This window comes from Bos indicus, chromosome 9 (genome assembly GCF_029378745.1).
Source record: "Bos indicus isolate NIAB-ARS_2022 breed Sahiwal x Tharparkar chromosome 9, NIAB-ARS_B.indTharparkar_mat_pri_1.0, whole genome shotgun sequence".
NCBI classification, from domain to species: domain Eukaryota; kingdom Metazoa; phylum Chordata; class Mammalia; order Artiodactyla; family Bovidae; genus Bos; species Bos indicus.
Window position 1 is genome coordinate 73,144,902 of NC_091768.1, and position 17,809 is coordinate 73,162,710.

Here is a 17,809-nt window from a genome sequence, read left to right on the forward strand (position 1 = left end):
ACTGATGCTGAGATTGAAACTCCAATACTTTGGCCACCTAATGTGAAGAACTGACTCACTGGAAAAGACCCTGATGCTGGGAAAGATTGAAGGCAGGAGGAGAAGGGGATGACGGAGAATGAGATGGTTGGATGGCATCACTGACTGGATGGATATGAGTTTGAGCACACTCTGGGAGTTGGTAATGCACAAGGAAGCCTGGCCTGCTGCAGACCATGCGGTCACAAAGAGTCAGACACAACTGAGTGACTGAACTGACTGACTGACTGTTTTACATGCCAAACCCCAAAGTGTCTTGAGCTTGAATCTCTGAATGCTGTGGACCCATTAGAAGACAGTTTTGATGGTCATAAATTGTAGTGCCTGAAAACATTCTTCATGACCAAGATAATCACGATGGTGTGATCACTCATCTAGAGCCAGACATCCTGGAATGTGAAGTCAAGTGGGCCTTAGAAAGCATCACTACAAACAAAGCTATTGGAGGTGATGGAATTTCAGTTGAGCTATTTCAAATCCTGGAAGATGATGCTGTGAAAGTGTTGCACTCAATATGTCAGCAAATTTGGGAAACTCAGCAGTGGCCACAGGACTGGAAAAGGTCAATTTTCATTCCAATCCCAAAGAAAGGCAATGCCAAAGAATGCTCAAACTACCACACAATTGCACTCATCTCACATGTTAGCAAAGTAATGCTCAAAATTCTCCAAGCCAGGCTTCAGCAATACATGAACTGTGAACTTCCAGATGTTTGAGCTGGTTTTAGAAAAGGCAGAGGAACCAGAGATCAAATTGCCAGCATCCACTGGATCATGGAAAAAGGAAGAGAGTTCCAGAAAAACATCTATTTCTGCTTTATTGACTGTGCCAAAGCCTTTGACTGTGTGGATCACAATAAACTGTGGAGAATTCTTCAAGAGATGGGAATAGCAGACGACCTGACCTGCTTTTTGAGAAACCTATATGCAGGTTAGGAAGCAACAGTTAGAACTGGACATAGGACAACAGACTGGTTCCAAATAGGAAAAGGAGTACATCAAGGCTGTATATTGTCACCCTGCTTATTTAACTTCTATGCAGAGCACATCATGAGAAACTCTGGGCTGGAAGAAGCACAAGCTGGAATCAAGATTTCTGGGAGAAATATCAATAACCTCAGATATGCAGATGACACCACCCTTATGGCAGAAAGTGAAGAGGAACTCAAAAGCCTCTTGATGAAAGTGAAAGTGGAGAGTGAAAAAGTTGGCTTAAAGCTCAACATTCAGAAAATGAAGATCATGGCATCTGATCCCACCACTTCATGGGAAATAGATGGGGAAACAGTGGAAACAGTGTCAGACTTTATTTTTTGGGGCTCCAAAATCACTTCAGATGGTGCCATGAAATTAAAAAACACTTAATGCTTGGAAGGAAAATTATGACCAACCTAGATAGCATATTCAAAAGCAGAGATATTACTTTGCCAACAAAGGTCCATCTAGTCAAGGCTATGGTTTTTCCTGTGGTCATGTATGGATGTGAGAGTTGGACTGTGAAGAAAGCTGAGCATTGAAGAATTGATGCTTTTGAACTGTGGTGTTGGAGAAGACTCTTGAGAGTCCCTTGGACTGCAAGGAGATCCAACCAGTCCATCCTAAAGGAGATCAGTCCTGGGTGTTGTTTGGAAGGAATGATGCTAAAGCTGAAACTCCAGTACTTTGGCCACCTCATGCGAAGAGTTGACTCATTGGAAAAGACTCTGATGCTGGGAGGGATTGGGGGCATGAGGAAAAGGGGACGACAGAGGATGAGATGGCTGGATGGTATCACTGACTCGATGAACATGAGTTTGGGTGAACTCTGCGGGTTGGTGATGGACAGGGAGGCCTGGCTTGCTGCAATTCATGGGGTCGCAAAGAGTCGGACACGACTGAGCAACTGAACTGAACTAAACTGAAAACATTAAGTTACTAGTCTTTTAAAACATAAAAATTCTCAAAAATATAGGAACAATGATTATAACAAAATAATTATGGCCAATATGCTTGTGATTTTTTGGGAAATGTTGCCGTGTTTATGTTTTCCATCATAAGTACAGTTTGAATGAATGTGTATAGCTCAAGAGGTCTTCATGCCTGCATTTTAAGATTAGGTAAATGACCTCATCTTTCAAGCTTGAATTCATTTTTAATTTTATTTTAATTTTAGACAATGTGTAAATGGTTCCTTGGTCTCTGCATTTAGAAGTATAAGTGATATAAATCTGTTGATTCTGTATGTCATTTTTATAATTATGGTGAAACTCTGTCCTTAAGATGTTTAAAATAAACCTTATGTGTGCCAGAAAAACAAATAAAAGCTGTAGCATGTATTGTATTCCTTGGTAACAGTGAGGTCACCTGAAGCTTGCCTGTCTTTAGGCTCAAAGCCCTTCATCCCCTACACTGAAAATATACCATCCTCAATTCCTCAACACACTCAGATTTTCTTATACACACATTTTTGCGTAACTGTGGCTCCCCTGTGAGTACACTCCCTTGTACACTTCATTCTACATACTGAGTTTCTAAAATAAAACTAGAAGTCACTTTCAATTCCTTCCCTTCCCTGTCACTCAGCCTGGGCAGCTGCCACTGGCTGCAGTCTATCTTTTTACCAACCCTGAACACCACCCTCTCCCCTGCCGCCTCCCACAGATCTCCTGCAGCACTCAGTCCGCTGCATGTCATCATGCAGAGGCAAAGACACAGACCCCTTGCCTGTGTCTTCTGTAAAGACACAGACACACCTTCCCATGGCCTTGTGACTTGGTCCATTACAACATCAGTTCAGTGCACTTCAGTTGCTCAGTCATGTCTGACTCTGTGACCCCATGGACAGCAGCACACCAGCTTCGCTGTCCATCACCAACTTACGGAGCCTGCTCAAATTCATGTCCATCAAGTTGGTGATGCCATCCAACCGTCTCATCCTCTGTCGTCCCCTTCTCCTCTTGCCTTCAATCTTTCCCAGCATCAGGGTCTTTTCCAGTGAGTCAGTTCTTCGCATCAGGTGGCCAAATTACTGGGGTTTCAGCTTCAGCATCAGTCCTTCCAATGAATAGTCAGGACTGATTTCCTTTAGGATGGACTGGTTTGATCTCCTTACAGTCCAAGGGACTCCCAAGAGTCTTCTCCAACACCACTGTTCAAAAGCATCAGTTCTTCAGTGCTCAACTTTATAGCCCAACTCTCACATCCACACATGACCACGGGAAACACCATAGCTTTGACTAGATGGACTTTTGTTGGCAAAGTAATGTCTCTGTTTTTTAATATGCTGCCTAGGTTGGTCTCCATGACATCATATTGCCTGGCAAATCACACCTTCCCATGGTCTTTGTGACTTAGTCCATGACAATATAGCACCTGGCAAGTCACATTATCATATTAAGTGAAGTAAGTCCAATGGAGAAAGACAAATATCTTATCGCTTATATGTGGAAACTTAAAAAATGATACAAATGAACTTAGTGACAAAACAGACAAAAAAACATAGAAAACAAACTTATGGTTACCATAGGGGAAACAAGAAGGAGGGATAAATTAGGAGTTTGGTATTAAAATATACACATTATTTTATGTAGAGTAGATAACAAAGACCTACTGTATAGCACAGGGAACTACATTCAATTATCTTGTAATAACCTACAATGGAAAAGAATCTGAAAAATAATATTAACTGATTCACTTATAATTGATTATACATAATTGATTCAGTTTATATATGACATTGACATTGAAGTCACTCAGTTGAGTCTGACTCTTTGAGACCCCGTGGAGTGTAGCCTACCAGGCTCCTCTGTCCATGGAATTTTCCAGGCAAGAGTACTGGAGTGGGTTGCCATTTCCTTCTCCAGGGGATCTTCCCGACCCAGGGATCAAACCCGGGTCTCCCGCATTGTAGGCAGACGCTTTACCATCTGAGCCACCAGGTAAGTCCCAGTTTAAATCACTTTGGTGTGTTCCCAAAACTAACATAATATTGTAAACCACCTATATTTCAATAAAAATGTTTTTTTAAATGACATGTGTCCTCTAAGATAAGAATTATCACTTCAGATTAATTTGTTTAGTCAACTAGCAAGATTAAGAATGGAACACAGAATAGATGAGTTTTGATGGCTGACCAGGTCAAGTGAGATATATATCATAAAACCTAAAATCCCTAAGGAGGGGCTAGGTCTAAAGGAAAAAATCACAGAAATAAAATCCGAGACATTTAGGCTTTGCCTCTAGAATGAGATAAATCACAAGAAAGAAAAGTGAATACTTCGTGCTTGAGTCAGAAGTAAGAGAGACTGTTTCCTGTCTTGGGCCACAGCTCTTATGCTCTGCTTCCATGTAGAGCGATAATTCTCCTTTGAGACGTGAATTTAATAAAACCATGTGTTTGGGTTTCCTGGAATTTTTCTGACTGAATATGGACTTGTTCCCCAAAACTTCCCTGTCCCATCTGCTGTCATGAATGGGCAGTTTCCATGATGTCTGCAGACGGGACTCAGGAAGCGGCCTAATGGCTGCTGTGGCTGCTGGATGTGACACAGCGGCCGGTGGAGATTTATCCTCCTTGAGATCTACACACCGCTGAATTCACCTTTTAATTTATTGCCCGCAGCAAAGCAGAATGAAATAAGAGCTAATAAAATAACCCAGTTGGCCAGAAAATGTTTTCCATCCTATTTCTTCAGAGTGCTCTAAACGAGTGTGAATCATCTCCACATCTATCAGACGCAGTGGGTGGTTAGCAATGCTACAAGTCTCTGAGCTCCCCTTCCAGGCCCCACCTTCTCCTTTTCTGTTCCCTTTACCTTGCTTCTTTCTGTTCTTTTCTTCCTTTCCTCCCTTCCCTCTCCTGAAGCTTTCCTTCCTTTCTTTCTTCATTTCCTTCCATCCTTCATTCATTCAAAAAAAAGGAGGGCTTACCCCAAGTAAGGTGCTGCAAAGAGAGTAATAAAATTATTGCACAGAATCCTTTTCCTGCTCTCTCTCTCTCACACACACACACACACACACTCACACACACACACACACACAGAGACACGCACACTCCTATTTGGGGACACCCCTGGTAACTCCTGGGCATGAAGTGGATATTGGCGTTGTCACGTTTCACTTGGTGGCCAGGCACAGCTGATGCACACCCACGGCCCGGACAGGGCGGGACCGCGAAGGCGACTGATGGGAGGTCTGGGTTTGCCTCCTGGCTCCGCCTTTACTTCTGAGTGAGGATCTGGCCCAAGGATCTGGGCCGTAAGATCCTAGACGGTCTTCTCAAGTCCTCTCGGTCTCCTCAACTGGTTACAAGATCCGAAAGACCTGAAGTGTTTGAGGATAATAATGAGAAAACTAGTCTTTCAAGGTCAGAAATGTTCAAATGAAAATCATTTTTTAAAATCTGACTTTTTGATATCCTTGTTTATCAGGGATTATATAAGAAATGGAAGCAATTCCTATTTCCCCTAAGGTGGTTGTTGTTTGGTCACCGAGTCATGTCTGACTCTCTGCAAACCAACAGACTGTAGCCCGCAAAACTCCTGTCCATGGGATTTCCCAGGCAAGAGTATTGGAGTGGGTTGCCATTTCCTTCTCCAGAAGATCTTCCCAACCCAGGGATCAAACCTATGTCACCTGCATTGGCAGGCAGATTCTCTACTGCTGAGCCACCAGGAAAGCCCCTCCACTAAGGTAAGATTTTCAAATTGTGTGGTCTGGCCTCTGCAATAGCAATGTGGGTGAGAGGGAGGCTGATGAACGCATCAAAAAAAATTTCTGCAGAGAAACGGCGCCACCTGCTTGGATATTATGGTGCTGCATGTGGTAACACAAATCATGAAGAATCGTGGAGTCTGAGGTTTCACTGAATACAGAATCCGGAGCATTTGTCTTAATCAGAAGCTGAAACTTTAAACTTTGACAAGACCATCAGACTGTGGAAAGATTTCTCCACAGGTTAATTTTAGCCATGTCTTAGATATACTTCCCTGGAGGAGGAAATGGCAACCCACTTCTTGCCTGGGAAATCCCATGGACAGAGGAGCCTGGCGGGCTACAGTCCATGGGATCGCAGAGTCGGACACAACTGAGCGACTTTCACTTCACTTCACTTCACTTCACTTCACTTAGATATACTTGTGTTTCAAACTGTTCATGCATGCTATACATCTTTCTTTATAAATCAACCTCAATAATATATACTAATAAAGCCACTTAATCAAAATTGATTATTTTGAGTATATAGCTAGGTTCAAAAGTTTAAAGTGTTCTTTAGTTCAGACTCCATTAATTGATCGACCAGCTTGTCAGATCTCCAAATCTCCATCCAGCTCTAGAATTCTACCACATGGAGAAAAACCTGTGTCTGATGAGTGCAATTTCACACAAGGCATTTTCAATACTGAGGGGTATATACAGTGTAAGACAGGCTTCCCAGGGGGCTCAGTGTGTGAGGAATGCACCTGCAATGCAGGAGTCACAGGTTTAATCCCTGGGATGGGAAGATCCCCTGGAGGAGGGCATGGCAACACACTCCAGTATTCTTGCCTGAGAATCCTGTGAACAGAGGAGTCCATGGGGTAGCAAAGAGTCAGACATGACTGAAGCAACTGACCACACAGACTTGCACAGTGTAATATGCATTCCTGATGTCTCATTGTGGAGAATTGGCATGAAAACATACAAACATAAATGGCAACTATAAAGAATAAAAAATCAGGCTAATCAGCAAACAACGTAGGCCCCAGAGTGAAAAGGACCTGATTGCTTTGAGAACCAGGGCTGCAGGCAGGGGACCAGAGAAGGTTTTATGGAAAAAAGATTTCTGGAGTTACATCTGGAAAAATTGCTAGAATTCAGATAACATTCAAGGATGATGGGGGAAAATGGAGCAAACATAAAAAATAGAGGCAGAAAACATGTCAAAATTCTTTATTTTTAAAGAAAATGAAATGCAATGTGCTAATAAACAACAGGAAGATCCACTTAACCTGAGTAAGACTTTTTAGGAGAATAGAGTGAGATAAGGCAGGAAAGGGAAGTTGAGACATGATTAAATGATTTCATAAATGCAAGAATAAGGAGTTTGAGCTTGTTCCTGTAAGCCATTGAAAAGCATTGAAGATTTCTGGGAAGGAAAATAAAATGATAAGAACTGGGTTTTAAGATGACTCACCTGGCAATCAGACACAGGACGAAATGACACTAAGATGTGAAAAGATGTCCTGAATGTACAAAAGACACATAAGTAAAAAAGAAGGGTTTTCAAGATCACAAATGTATACACAAAAACCGAAGAGGAATCTGACTCTGCAATACTTCTCTGAATCAAGGCATATATAATAACTTAAAATAACTCTGAATATTAAACCAAGAGAGGCCCACAAAACAGGAAAGATTAAAGTTAAAAAAAAATATATATATATATACACACCCCATCCTCACCAAAAAGAAGGTACTTTAGAGGAAAGAAAGAGATCCTGACCCAAAGCCTGAGGGAGGCAATAACGGTGTTAAGGCGTCAGAAACATCTGGATTAACAAGAATTGAGAAACGAATCCATTAGACATGGTTCCACGATGTAGACAATCCATAAATAATAAATGGGTTAACTGATTGATTAATTGTTTAATATGTTGCTGAAGCTGAAGCTCCAATACTTTGGCCACCTGATGTGAAGAGCTGATTCACTGGAAAAGATGCTGATACTGGAAAACACTGAAGGCAAAAGAGAAAGGGGCGGCAGAGGATTAGATGATTAGATAGCATCATCTGCTCAGTGGGCTTCCCTCGTAGCTCAGTCAATAAAGAATCTTCCTGCAATGCAGGAAACTTGGGTTCATTTCCTGGGTTGGGAAGATCCCCTGGAGAATTAAATGGTAACCTACTCCAGTATTCTTGCCTGGAGAATTCCATAGGCAGAGGAGCCTGGAATCGCAATTCCAGTCCATGGAATCGCAAGCGTTGGACACAACTTAGCGACTAAACCACCACCACTCAATGGAACTGAGTTTGAGCAAACTCTGGAAGATAGTGAAGAACAGGGAAGCCAGCATGCTGGAGTCTATGGGGTTGCAGAGAGTCGATTTACCTGTGTATCCATACAGTGGAATAGAAATTAACAGAAAAAAAAAAAAAAGAGTAAAATATATGTACTGTGGCATGGATGAACAGCAAAACCATTATGCTCAATTAAAAAAAAAAGCCAGATACAACAGACAATATGTTATGTGAATCTATTTATATGAAATAGAATAGTGTGCTTGAAAGCCCTGCCCCCTCATTCTCTCTCTTTCCCTCTGTCTCTATCACTCTCATTTCCTCTCTTTTCCCACTTTGAGTTCCATTATAAGAACTCTCTTCTGTTATGCTTTGTATGTGCCCTGCCTCTCTTGGGAGAGAGAAATGCTTTAGGGAGGGAGGAGGGAGGAGGGTTCAGGATGGGGAGCATGGGTATACCTGTGGCGGATTCAATTCGATGTTGGGCAAAACTAATACAATATTGTAAAGTTTAAAAATAAAATAAAAAAAAAAAAGAATGGAGCAGAAAAATCCAAAAAAAAAAAAAAAAAAGAAATGCTTTAGCAAGGGAAAACTGGAGAGGAAAACCCCCAAACCATCAGGCCACCAAAAATGTAGATTTACGGTATTGTTAAAAACAAAATGCAACCAAGTAAAATTGAAAATGAAATTGGCTTAATTCAACAATTCATGAATGAGGCAGTATCCCATTGAGCAATTGGAAGAGCTCTCTGAGAAGCTGTACAAACTGGAACATTTGTAGAGAGAAAAGGGTAGGACAGGGAGCTATTAGAAAAAGAAAGGATTATTTGTGGGCCAGGACTTTTTTGCAGGGAGAAGAAAATGGCAAGGGTTTTAACTTACTAATTCATTAACAAATAGCAAGTAAGAGTTCTGCTCAGAAGTAATCACATTGGACAGAGGAAAGATCTGTTTTTATTCTTTTGGGGGCTGTCTTTTGTGTCTTTTGGGGGCTATCTGTTTGTGGCTGTTGCACTTTCTTTCAGTCAAAATTAGTCAGGACTGTGTCTCTTATTTCTCAGGAGCCACACCATTAACTAGCAAATCTGGGACAGAATCCAGTTGGTGTGCTCACGGGAAGGTCTGTGGTGAGAAAGGGAGTACACCCAGGGAGTATTTTAGAACTTTTCCATCCTTGTAACACATTTACTGTTAATCTGCTTTGCCCACCGTGTCCTCTCCCCTCCACCCTGCCCACCACTAATCTACTTTTCATTCTTAGAGCTTTGCCTTTTCTGGATATTTCATATAAATAGAATCACATAACATGTCATCTTTTGTATCTGGCTTTTTTTTTTTCATTGAGCATAATGTTTTTGCTGTTCATCTATGTCACAGTACACATATTTTACTCTTTTTTTTTTTCCTGTTAAATTCTATTCCACTGTATGGATACACAGGTAAATTGACTCTCTGCAACCCCATAGACTGCAGCATGCTAATTGCCTGCCAGTTGCCTCTTCTTCCTCAGAGTGGAGGTGGGGAGGTTAATGGAGAAGACTTGCATGACGGATCACCTCATTAGTGCTGACCAGAACATTCCAGATTGGTTGATTAAGATGACACTTCTGGAGAAGATGGAAGCTGCAATAAGGGCAAGTATTAATGTGGTTTTCTCTTTAACAGTGTTCACGCTGCTTCATTGCCTTTTTGTTTTCATATTATACCACAAACATCTTTTGCTGTATTAAAATTCATCTTTTGTTCTAGCAGTAGTTCTCACATTTAGTATTCACTCCACTGTGCTTTTCTGGTTGGAAAAGGATGTGACAGGCTAGGAACCCCCTACCCTCATCCTTCATAAGACCGTAGCATTAGACTCCCTGGGCCATACAGAGCAGCACTGGAAGGGCTGTAATCACAACATTCATTTTAATGGTTGAGTTGCATTTTATAAACTATGGTTCAACATTCAAAAAATGAAGATCATGGCATCCGGTCCCATCACTTCATGGCAAATAGATGGGGAAACAATGGCAACAGTGACTGACTTTACCTTTTGGGGCTCCAAAATCACTGGAGATGGTGACTGCAGCTATGAAATTAACTTGCTCTTTGAAAGAAAAGCTATGACCAACCTAGACACCATATTAAAAAGCAAAGACATTACTTTGCCAACAAAGGTCCATCTAGTCAAAGCTATGGTTTTTCCAGCAGTCATGTATGGATGTGAGAGTTGCACTATAAAGAAAGCTGAGCGCCAAAATATTGATGCTTTTGAACTGTGATGTTGGAGAAGACCCTTGAAAGTCCCTTGGACTGCAAGGAGATCAAACCAGTCAACCCTAAAGGAAATCAGTCCTGAATATACATTGGAAGGACTGATGCTGAGACTGAAACTCCAGTACTTTGGCCACCTGATGCGAAGAACTGACTCATTGGAAAAGACCCTGATGCTGGGAAATATTGAAGGCGGGAGGAGAAGGGGATGACAGAGGATGAGATGGTTGTATGGCATCACCGATCGATGGATATGAGTTTGAGCAAGCTCCGGGAGTTGTTGATGGACAGGGAGGCCTGGCATGCTGCAGTCCATGGGGTCACAAATAGTTCGACACGAATGAGCGACTGAACTGAACTGAACTAAACTGATAGCTTACATGCAGGTTTTCATTCTTTTAAATAAGGCTGTAGGAAGCAGCATGTAGCTAAATCATTGTGCATATTTAAAGCATTTTCTGAAATAAACTCCTAAAAGTATTACGGCTGATTCAAACTTATGCACACGTGTATACAGATTGAAAAATTATACTCTAAAAATGTTGTCCCAATTAAACCATAGCAGTAGTATATGAGAAGGCTTGATCCCTTAGTCATCGGATTTTGTTCTTTTTTTTTTTTAATATCCTTTAGGCTTATACGTGGCAAGTTGTATTCCTTGTTTAATTTGCAAATCTGTGAATACTCGTGCAGTTGCATAATTTTTCTATTTTTATTAGACATGTATGTTGCTAGGTTGTTCTGTGCTCATTAGCTCTTTGTTTTTAAATTCACAGTTCAGTTAAATTCTTTGAGAAGAAAGCCTTAGAACAGCAGCTTCCTGGAGCTCAGGCTCAAAGGAGAGTATGAACCCAAGACCAGCCAGCAAAACAGAGTCCAGGACTGGATTCCAGGCCAGAAGTCTGCAGTTCTGGATCACTCTCTGCCACTCTCAAACTCTTGACCAGCTCTTGAAGTATAATAGATGGTTTGGATACAGATAGCCCTTATCATAATTTCATAATAAAACCTCAAAGAGTTCTCTGTGCTACCTCTGAGGAGACAGACAAGCTCAGAGGTCTTAGAGTCTTTAATCAGACCGGTGCTTCCTTATTGAGCTAAGAATCTGGCTTGCAACAGACTCTTTGCAAAATAAATTTAAATAACAATAAACTCTTTAGTGTAAAGTTAAAGCAGAGAATGAGAGCCCAGCTCCCTTCTGCTCAGTCCTGAGGGTCCCATTGTCATTAATTAGTAATTCCTATCCTGCTTTCCTTCTTTTCTTCCTTCCCTTCCTCCCTCCTACCTTCCCTTCCTTCCCACCCCCCTCCCTCCCTCCTTCTTTTCTTCTTTCCTTCCTTCCTTTCTGTCTTCCTGCCTTCCTGCCTTTAGCATGTCCTATTTGGGAATAGGTACAAGGTCTTTGGAATTTCAAAACAAAGAAAGTAAGACAATATATTCTATTCCAAAGGTAGCCATAGAACACACATTCAGGAAATAATTTTTAAGTTGGGTGGGGAGGAGGTTTGAAAGGAAGTCTTTAGCTGTTTTGATACATTTGCTTTCCCCAGTTTAGTAAAAGGGAGCTTCCCAGAGGAGAGTTATTCATGGTTAAATTTTTGTATATATAAAAGTAGAAAAGGTTGTTTTCAAAAGTTAAGCAGTATAAAGCTGTGTAAAAAGTGGTCCATGCATGTGCATGGGGGATAGGAAAGAAGCCAAAAGAAGCCAAAATGTTTCACTTCCCAGAGGAACAGTGTGAACCTGCCCTTGGAGACATGTTTCCCTGTCCCCCCGCACATTTGTGATGTATATGTAACAGAATGCTGCATGAATTCTCTGCCTTAGTCTTGAATGGCTAAAGTTCCAAAGACACACATTGTAAACAAAGCTGCTAAGGAGCTGCTCCGACTCCCTTCATCCTTCTAAAAGTTTGGCCGAAAAGAGCCCTGACCCTCAGCCCCACATCCATTCTCCAGAAACGGAAGGCAGGCTCATGGAAGGACACGGGGAGTCATCCAGGATATGAATAAGATCATATCCAGTTAGTGAAGGATCTTAATCCAATACGACTGGAGTTCTTATGAAAAGAGGAGAAAAGACACAAGCGCAGGGAAGTAATGGGTTCAGGGCTGGCCGCCCCGGTATGCTGCTCTAAGCATGCACATTTCAAGCTGAAAATGATAGCGATCCAGAAGACTCAGGAAAAACCTTCGGAGTTTCTCCTCCTTTGGAGGAATCCTAACTGCCTTGAAGAATGTAAGACAGGAGGCCTGTGCCAGTAGGAGCTTTGAGACCCTGTGGATTGTAGTCCACCAGGCTCCCCTGTCCATGGGATTCTCCAGGCAAGAATACTGAAATAGGGTTGCCATTTCCTCCTCCAGGGGATCTTCCCTACTCAGAGATTGATCCCACATCTCCTGAGTCTCTTACATTGCAGACAGATTCTTTACCCACTGAGCCATCAGGGAAGTCCCCATAGACAACTACAGTAAAGTATTAATGTCAGGTGTGGGGGACAGGGAGGAACCTAGTGAAGCCCATTTGATCCAAGTCCTCTCCTTGCCTCATTGTCTTTGAAGGGCCCACAACATTCGTTTACATTAACTCTTTCTATCTTCCTGTGAATAACTTTGTGAAAGTGAAAGTGTTAGTTGCTCAGTTCAGTTCAGTTCAGTAGCTCAGTCGTGTCTGACTCCTTGCGTCCCCATGGACTGCAGCACGCCAGGCTTCCCTGTCCATCATCAGCTCCCAGAGCTTACTCAAACTCATGTCCATTGAGTCAGTGATGCCATCCAACCATCTCATCCTCTGTTGTCCCCTTCTCCTCCTGTCTTCAATCTTTCCCAGATCAGGGTCTTTTCCAAAGTCAGTTCTTGTGACTCTTCCCAGAGTCAGTTCTTAGCATCAGGTGGCCAAAGTATTGGAGTTTCAGCCTCAGTATCAGTCCTTCCAATGAATATTCAGCACTGATTTCCTTTAGGATTGACTATCTTCTTGTAGTCCAAAGGAGACTCAAGAGTCTTCTCCAACAGCATAGTTCAAAAGCATCAATTCTTTGGCACTCAGCTTTCTTTATAGTCCAACTCTCACATCCATACATGACTACAGGAAAAACCATAGCTTTGACTAGATGGATCTTTGTTGGTAAATCTCTACTTTTTAATATGGTGTCTAGGTTGGTCATAGCTTTTCTTCCAAGGAGCAAACGTCTTTTAATTTCATGGCTGCAGTCACCATCTGCAGTGATTTTGGAGCCCCAAAACAGCAGAGTCTTTCACTGTTAGTTCCTCAGTCATGTCCCACTCTTTACGATCTGTAGCCTGCCAGGCTCCCTGTCCATGAAATTTTCCAAGCAAGAATACTGGAGTGGGTAGCCATACTTCTGTTGCAGGGAGGAAGCAATTCTGACTCCATGTTGGAAACTGTTTCTTTAACTTGCTTTCTTTATTATAATTATACTCCATGGCTGCCTGGAGGACCCTGCCCTCTGCTGACTGTAAACTGAAGTGCCTTTGTTCAGCTCATGGAGAGAGAGTTTGTCCCGGTCACCTGTGAATAGAAGAGATTAACACACCCCTTCTGAAGGCTGGACATTCCCTTGGAGATGTTTTGCAAGACTGCAGACCCTTTCACTTTACTTCCCCACTGCATCTCCACCTCTATTCTGCCTTTTGACTTTAGTTCCTATTTGCTACTTTCTCTCTAATCCATAAAAGAATCTGGCATCCAGACCCCAATAAGATGGTTATTTTGAGGCACTATTCTGCCATCTTCTCAGTCTGCTGGCTCCCCGATTAAAGTCTATTCCTTGCCTCAACACCTCATCTCTCAGATTAATCGGCCTGTTGTGTGGCGAGCAGAGCAAGCTTGGACTCAGTAACACTCAGACCCCTTTCTCCTTAGTCCAGAAAATATACTTTGCCTTACCTTGCTGTCATCAAAATTCTTCACCATTATGCAAATTCCTCATGCATACATAATAAATTTGATTTTTTTCCTATTAATCTGCCTTATGTCATTTTTACTGCCAGCAAAAGAACAAAGAAGGGAAAGAGGCGAAGTTTGCCCTCCCCCACAAGAGAACACATCGTGACAGAGGCAGAGAATGGAGTGATTCATCTGCCAGTCAAGGATGCCGAGATGACCGGAAACTAAGAGAAAGGTGCGAATAGAGTCTCCCCTAGACCTTCACAGAGAGCATGGCCCTGATGACACCTTGATTTTAGACTTCTAATAAATCTCTGTTGCTTTAAGCCACCTCGTTTGTGGTACTTTGTAAGAGCAGGCTTGGAACACTAACACAGAGGCCAATTGATGTGTGGGTCAAGAAGGAGAAGAGGGACGTCCCTGGTGGTTCAGTGGTTAAGACTACATGCTTCTGACACGGGGGGCACAAGCTTGAACCCTGCTCAGAGTACTAAGATCCCACATGCTATAGGGTGTGGCCAAATAAATTTTAAAAATTAAAAGGACATCAAAGTGTTAGTCACTCTCTGACTCTTTGCAACCCCATGGACTATATAGCCCACCAGGCTCCTCTGTCCAACGGACTTTCCAGGCAAGAATACTGGAGTGGGTTGCCATTTCCTTCTCCACAGGATCTTCCCAACCCAGGGATCGAACCTGGGTCTCCTGCATTCTTTACTGTGAGTCACCAGGGAAGTCCCAAAGGACATCAAATGCATTACCAAATTGCACTATTTAAAAAAAAAAAAGAAGAAGAAGGCAACAGAGAGATCAAAAGTGACCTAGATATGCCTGGCTTGGACCAGCTATAGAGGCTAGAGGCTACTACTGGATAGAAGCTAGTGCTATAAGCAGATGGAGTAGGGGGTCCCAGAAAGAGAATCAGGCAGGGCTTTCTGGGCTTAAGAGAAGCCATTTTTTGGTGTAAGCCTCTTGGTGATGTAAGCCTCACTGTAACACTTGTCCTTTAACAGGTCTGAATAATTAACCATCCTAATAGAATGAAAGAATGCAAGAACAAACCATTGTTTTCAGGCAAGAGAATTAACAATAGCAAAGATTTTTGCTATGTTAATCAAAGTCTTTAAAGACCCCCAGTTCTGTTTCAATGTTAAAGATCAACTGGAACCCAAGGGATGATGGTGCTGACCATTCCTGACCCTCAGTGACATCAGTCAACTACAGCTGTGTACCCTGTCGGCCTTTGCCCCAACTCTATGCTGGAATCCCCTCTGCTCATTCCTCATCATAAATAAGCATACACCAGACACTCCCCTTCATGAATGGGCATCTACTCTTAGCTCAAAACTTCCCCCAATTTTGCTGTTTGGGAGGACATCACTTTGGGAAAGATCTCCAGTGTTCTTCTTGCCTTCCTTCTCCTAATTGATCTCTGGCTTGGCTGTCTTTTGGCTTAATATCCTCCAAGAAGTGAACCCAGATTTCCTCACAGTACCCTGAACTGTAGTAATGAATATAGAAGATATACAAGGAGAGGGGCAGGGTGTGAGCAATGAGTTCGGTGTCTGACATGGTTTAAGTCATAGCCCCATGGTCCACCTATTTAGATATGCCCAGTCTGTGTTCAGAAGGAGAAGCTAAACTGATCGCAAGGAGTCTAGAAGTAGAGATAATAATGGGAACTGTCAAATTCATTTGAAAAGTGTCCATGTTCAAACTGGAAAGCTTTTGTTCGATTAAATTGACAGACTTTGCTTTGGGGTAGAGACACAAATTTCTTGGCAGATTTATACCCAGAACTGATCTGGTGAGTTCTGGGAACTAGCTTTATTTCCCACCCAACAAGGATCACTACTTTGAGCTGATAACTCTAGAGCTGATGTAGGTCTGCGTGGGCTCTGTCTGCCTCCGCATGACACAGGCAGCCCAGTGGCCCAGACTGTGTGGGACTCATTGCAAGAAGAGTGGGAGGTGGGGAGCGGGGGGACCTGTCCCTGACCACGGGGGCGGCCCTGGCCGGGATGCCTATCTCTCAGAGCCCCGTTTCACAGTGAGAAACCACAGTGGGCCAACAGATAAAGGAGAGTGAGAAACTGAGAATTTTCACAGTCTGCAAAAGCAGGTTTTTTTTTTTTTACAGAGGAGGAAAATCAAACACAGAGAAGTTCAGTGGTTTATTCAAGGTCACCAACAATCAGGTTTCCAAGCTGAAGCTGGAAAGCGTTCTTTTCATTACAGCATTTCTAAGGTCTCTTTCAGCCTTTAAAACCTATGCTTTATAAAGGCAGTTTATAAATAGAATGGGGGTGCTAGAAGTTTCTAAATAGCACCACACACCAAACACTGCTATTTAAAAGAGAGAACTAATTGGAATTCATCAATCTCACAATTCAGACGCCTCACATTAATTTTGTGCATTGGAGCAAAACTCGAATGGCAGATCATTTGAATGCTGGTCAGTCAGATAGACTGCGTTTTCAGATCTTCCAGAACATTCAAGAGCTCTTTCACACATGTGAGATTTTCACTGATCTTCTCTGGGACACAGTAACAGGGCTGGTAAAAAAAAAAAAAATTTCCCCAAGATGTCCCCAGCTCAAAAAGGAAAAACAACTGTGGTAATAGAACACATTTATAGATAGATAAAGCCATTGTCTAGAAATGGTAAAAAATAGCAACTGATGACTCCTCTGGCTGATGTACTCACTGGAAAGGGGCTTCCCTCAGGTCACACCAAGCCAGGCTTCCAGAGCTGGACTTGGAGTGAATCAGAGAGATGAAGGGTGGGGTCTCAAGAGGACCAGGCTGAGAGGCTCTCACCTGCCAGCTGCCACCTGCAGATGCAATCACAGACCCAGACTCGGCTGTGGCTGGAAGCCGCCAGCTATAGAGCTAACAGTGAAGCTTCCAGAGAACAGGAGACAGGAAGGCAATATGTCCCTCCCTGATCCCATCTCATTTCCTCTCTTACTCTTTTCTCCGTTTGGGGTGACCTAAATTTCCCCTCCATCATTTTCCTTTGTCTCATTCTTATTCTTCCTTCTCTGCCCCTCTTTCCCTTTCTTTCCCCCCTTTGCCATGCCTCTTCTCCCAGTCTTCTACTCCAACATCATGCTCAGGCGCTCAATCGTGTCTGACTCTTCGCAAGTTGACGGACTCCTATAGCCCGCCAGGCTCCTCTGTCCGTAGAATTTTCCAGACAAGAATACTGGAGTGGGTTGCCATGCCCTCCTCCAGGGGATCTTCCCAACCCAGGGATCAAACCCATGTCTCTTGTATCCCCTGCATTGCCAGGTAGATCCTTTACCACTACACCATCTGGGAAGCCCATTCTCTACTCCAACCCTGGTCTATTACTGGATGCATAGAAATGAAGTTGCTTTCAATCAGTATAACTCAATAATGTCAGTGTCTTCAAAAGACTAGCTTTATGGTAATAAGTGAGACCTGTTCTTCCCTCCTAAAAGGCTCTAGTGACTCCAAGTGATCATGGACAGAGCCACCAAGGGATCAGGGACCACCAGCCCTAGGAGGACACACCAAGCTCCAGAAAGAGCACCATCTTGGTTCCCTGGTTGCCTGGATGGCCAAGCATCAAAATCTTCAGAAGTTACTAATATGGA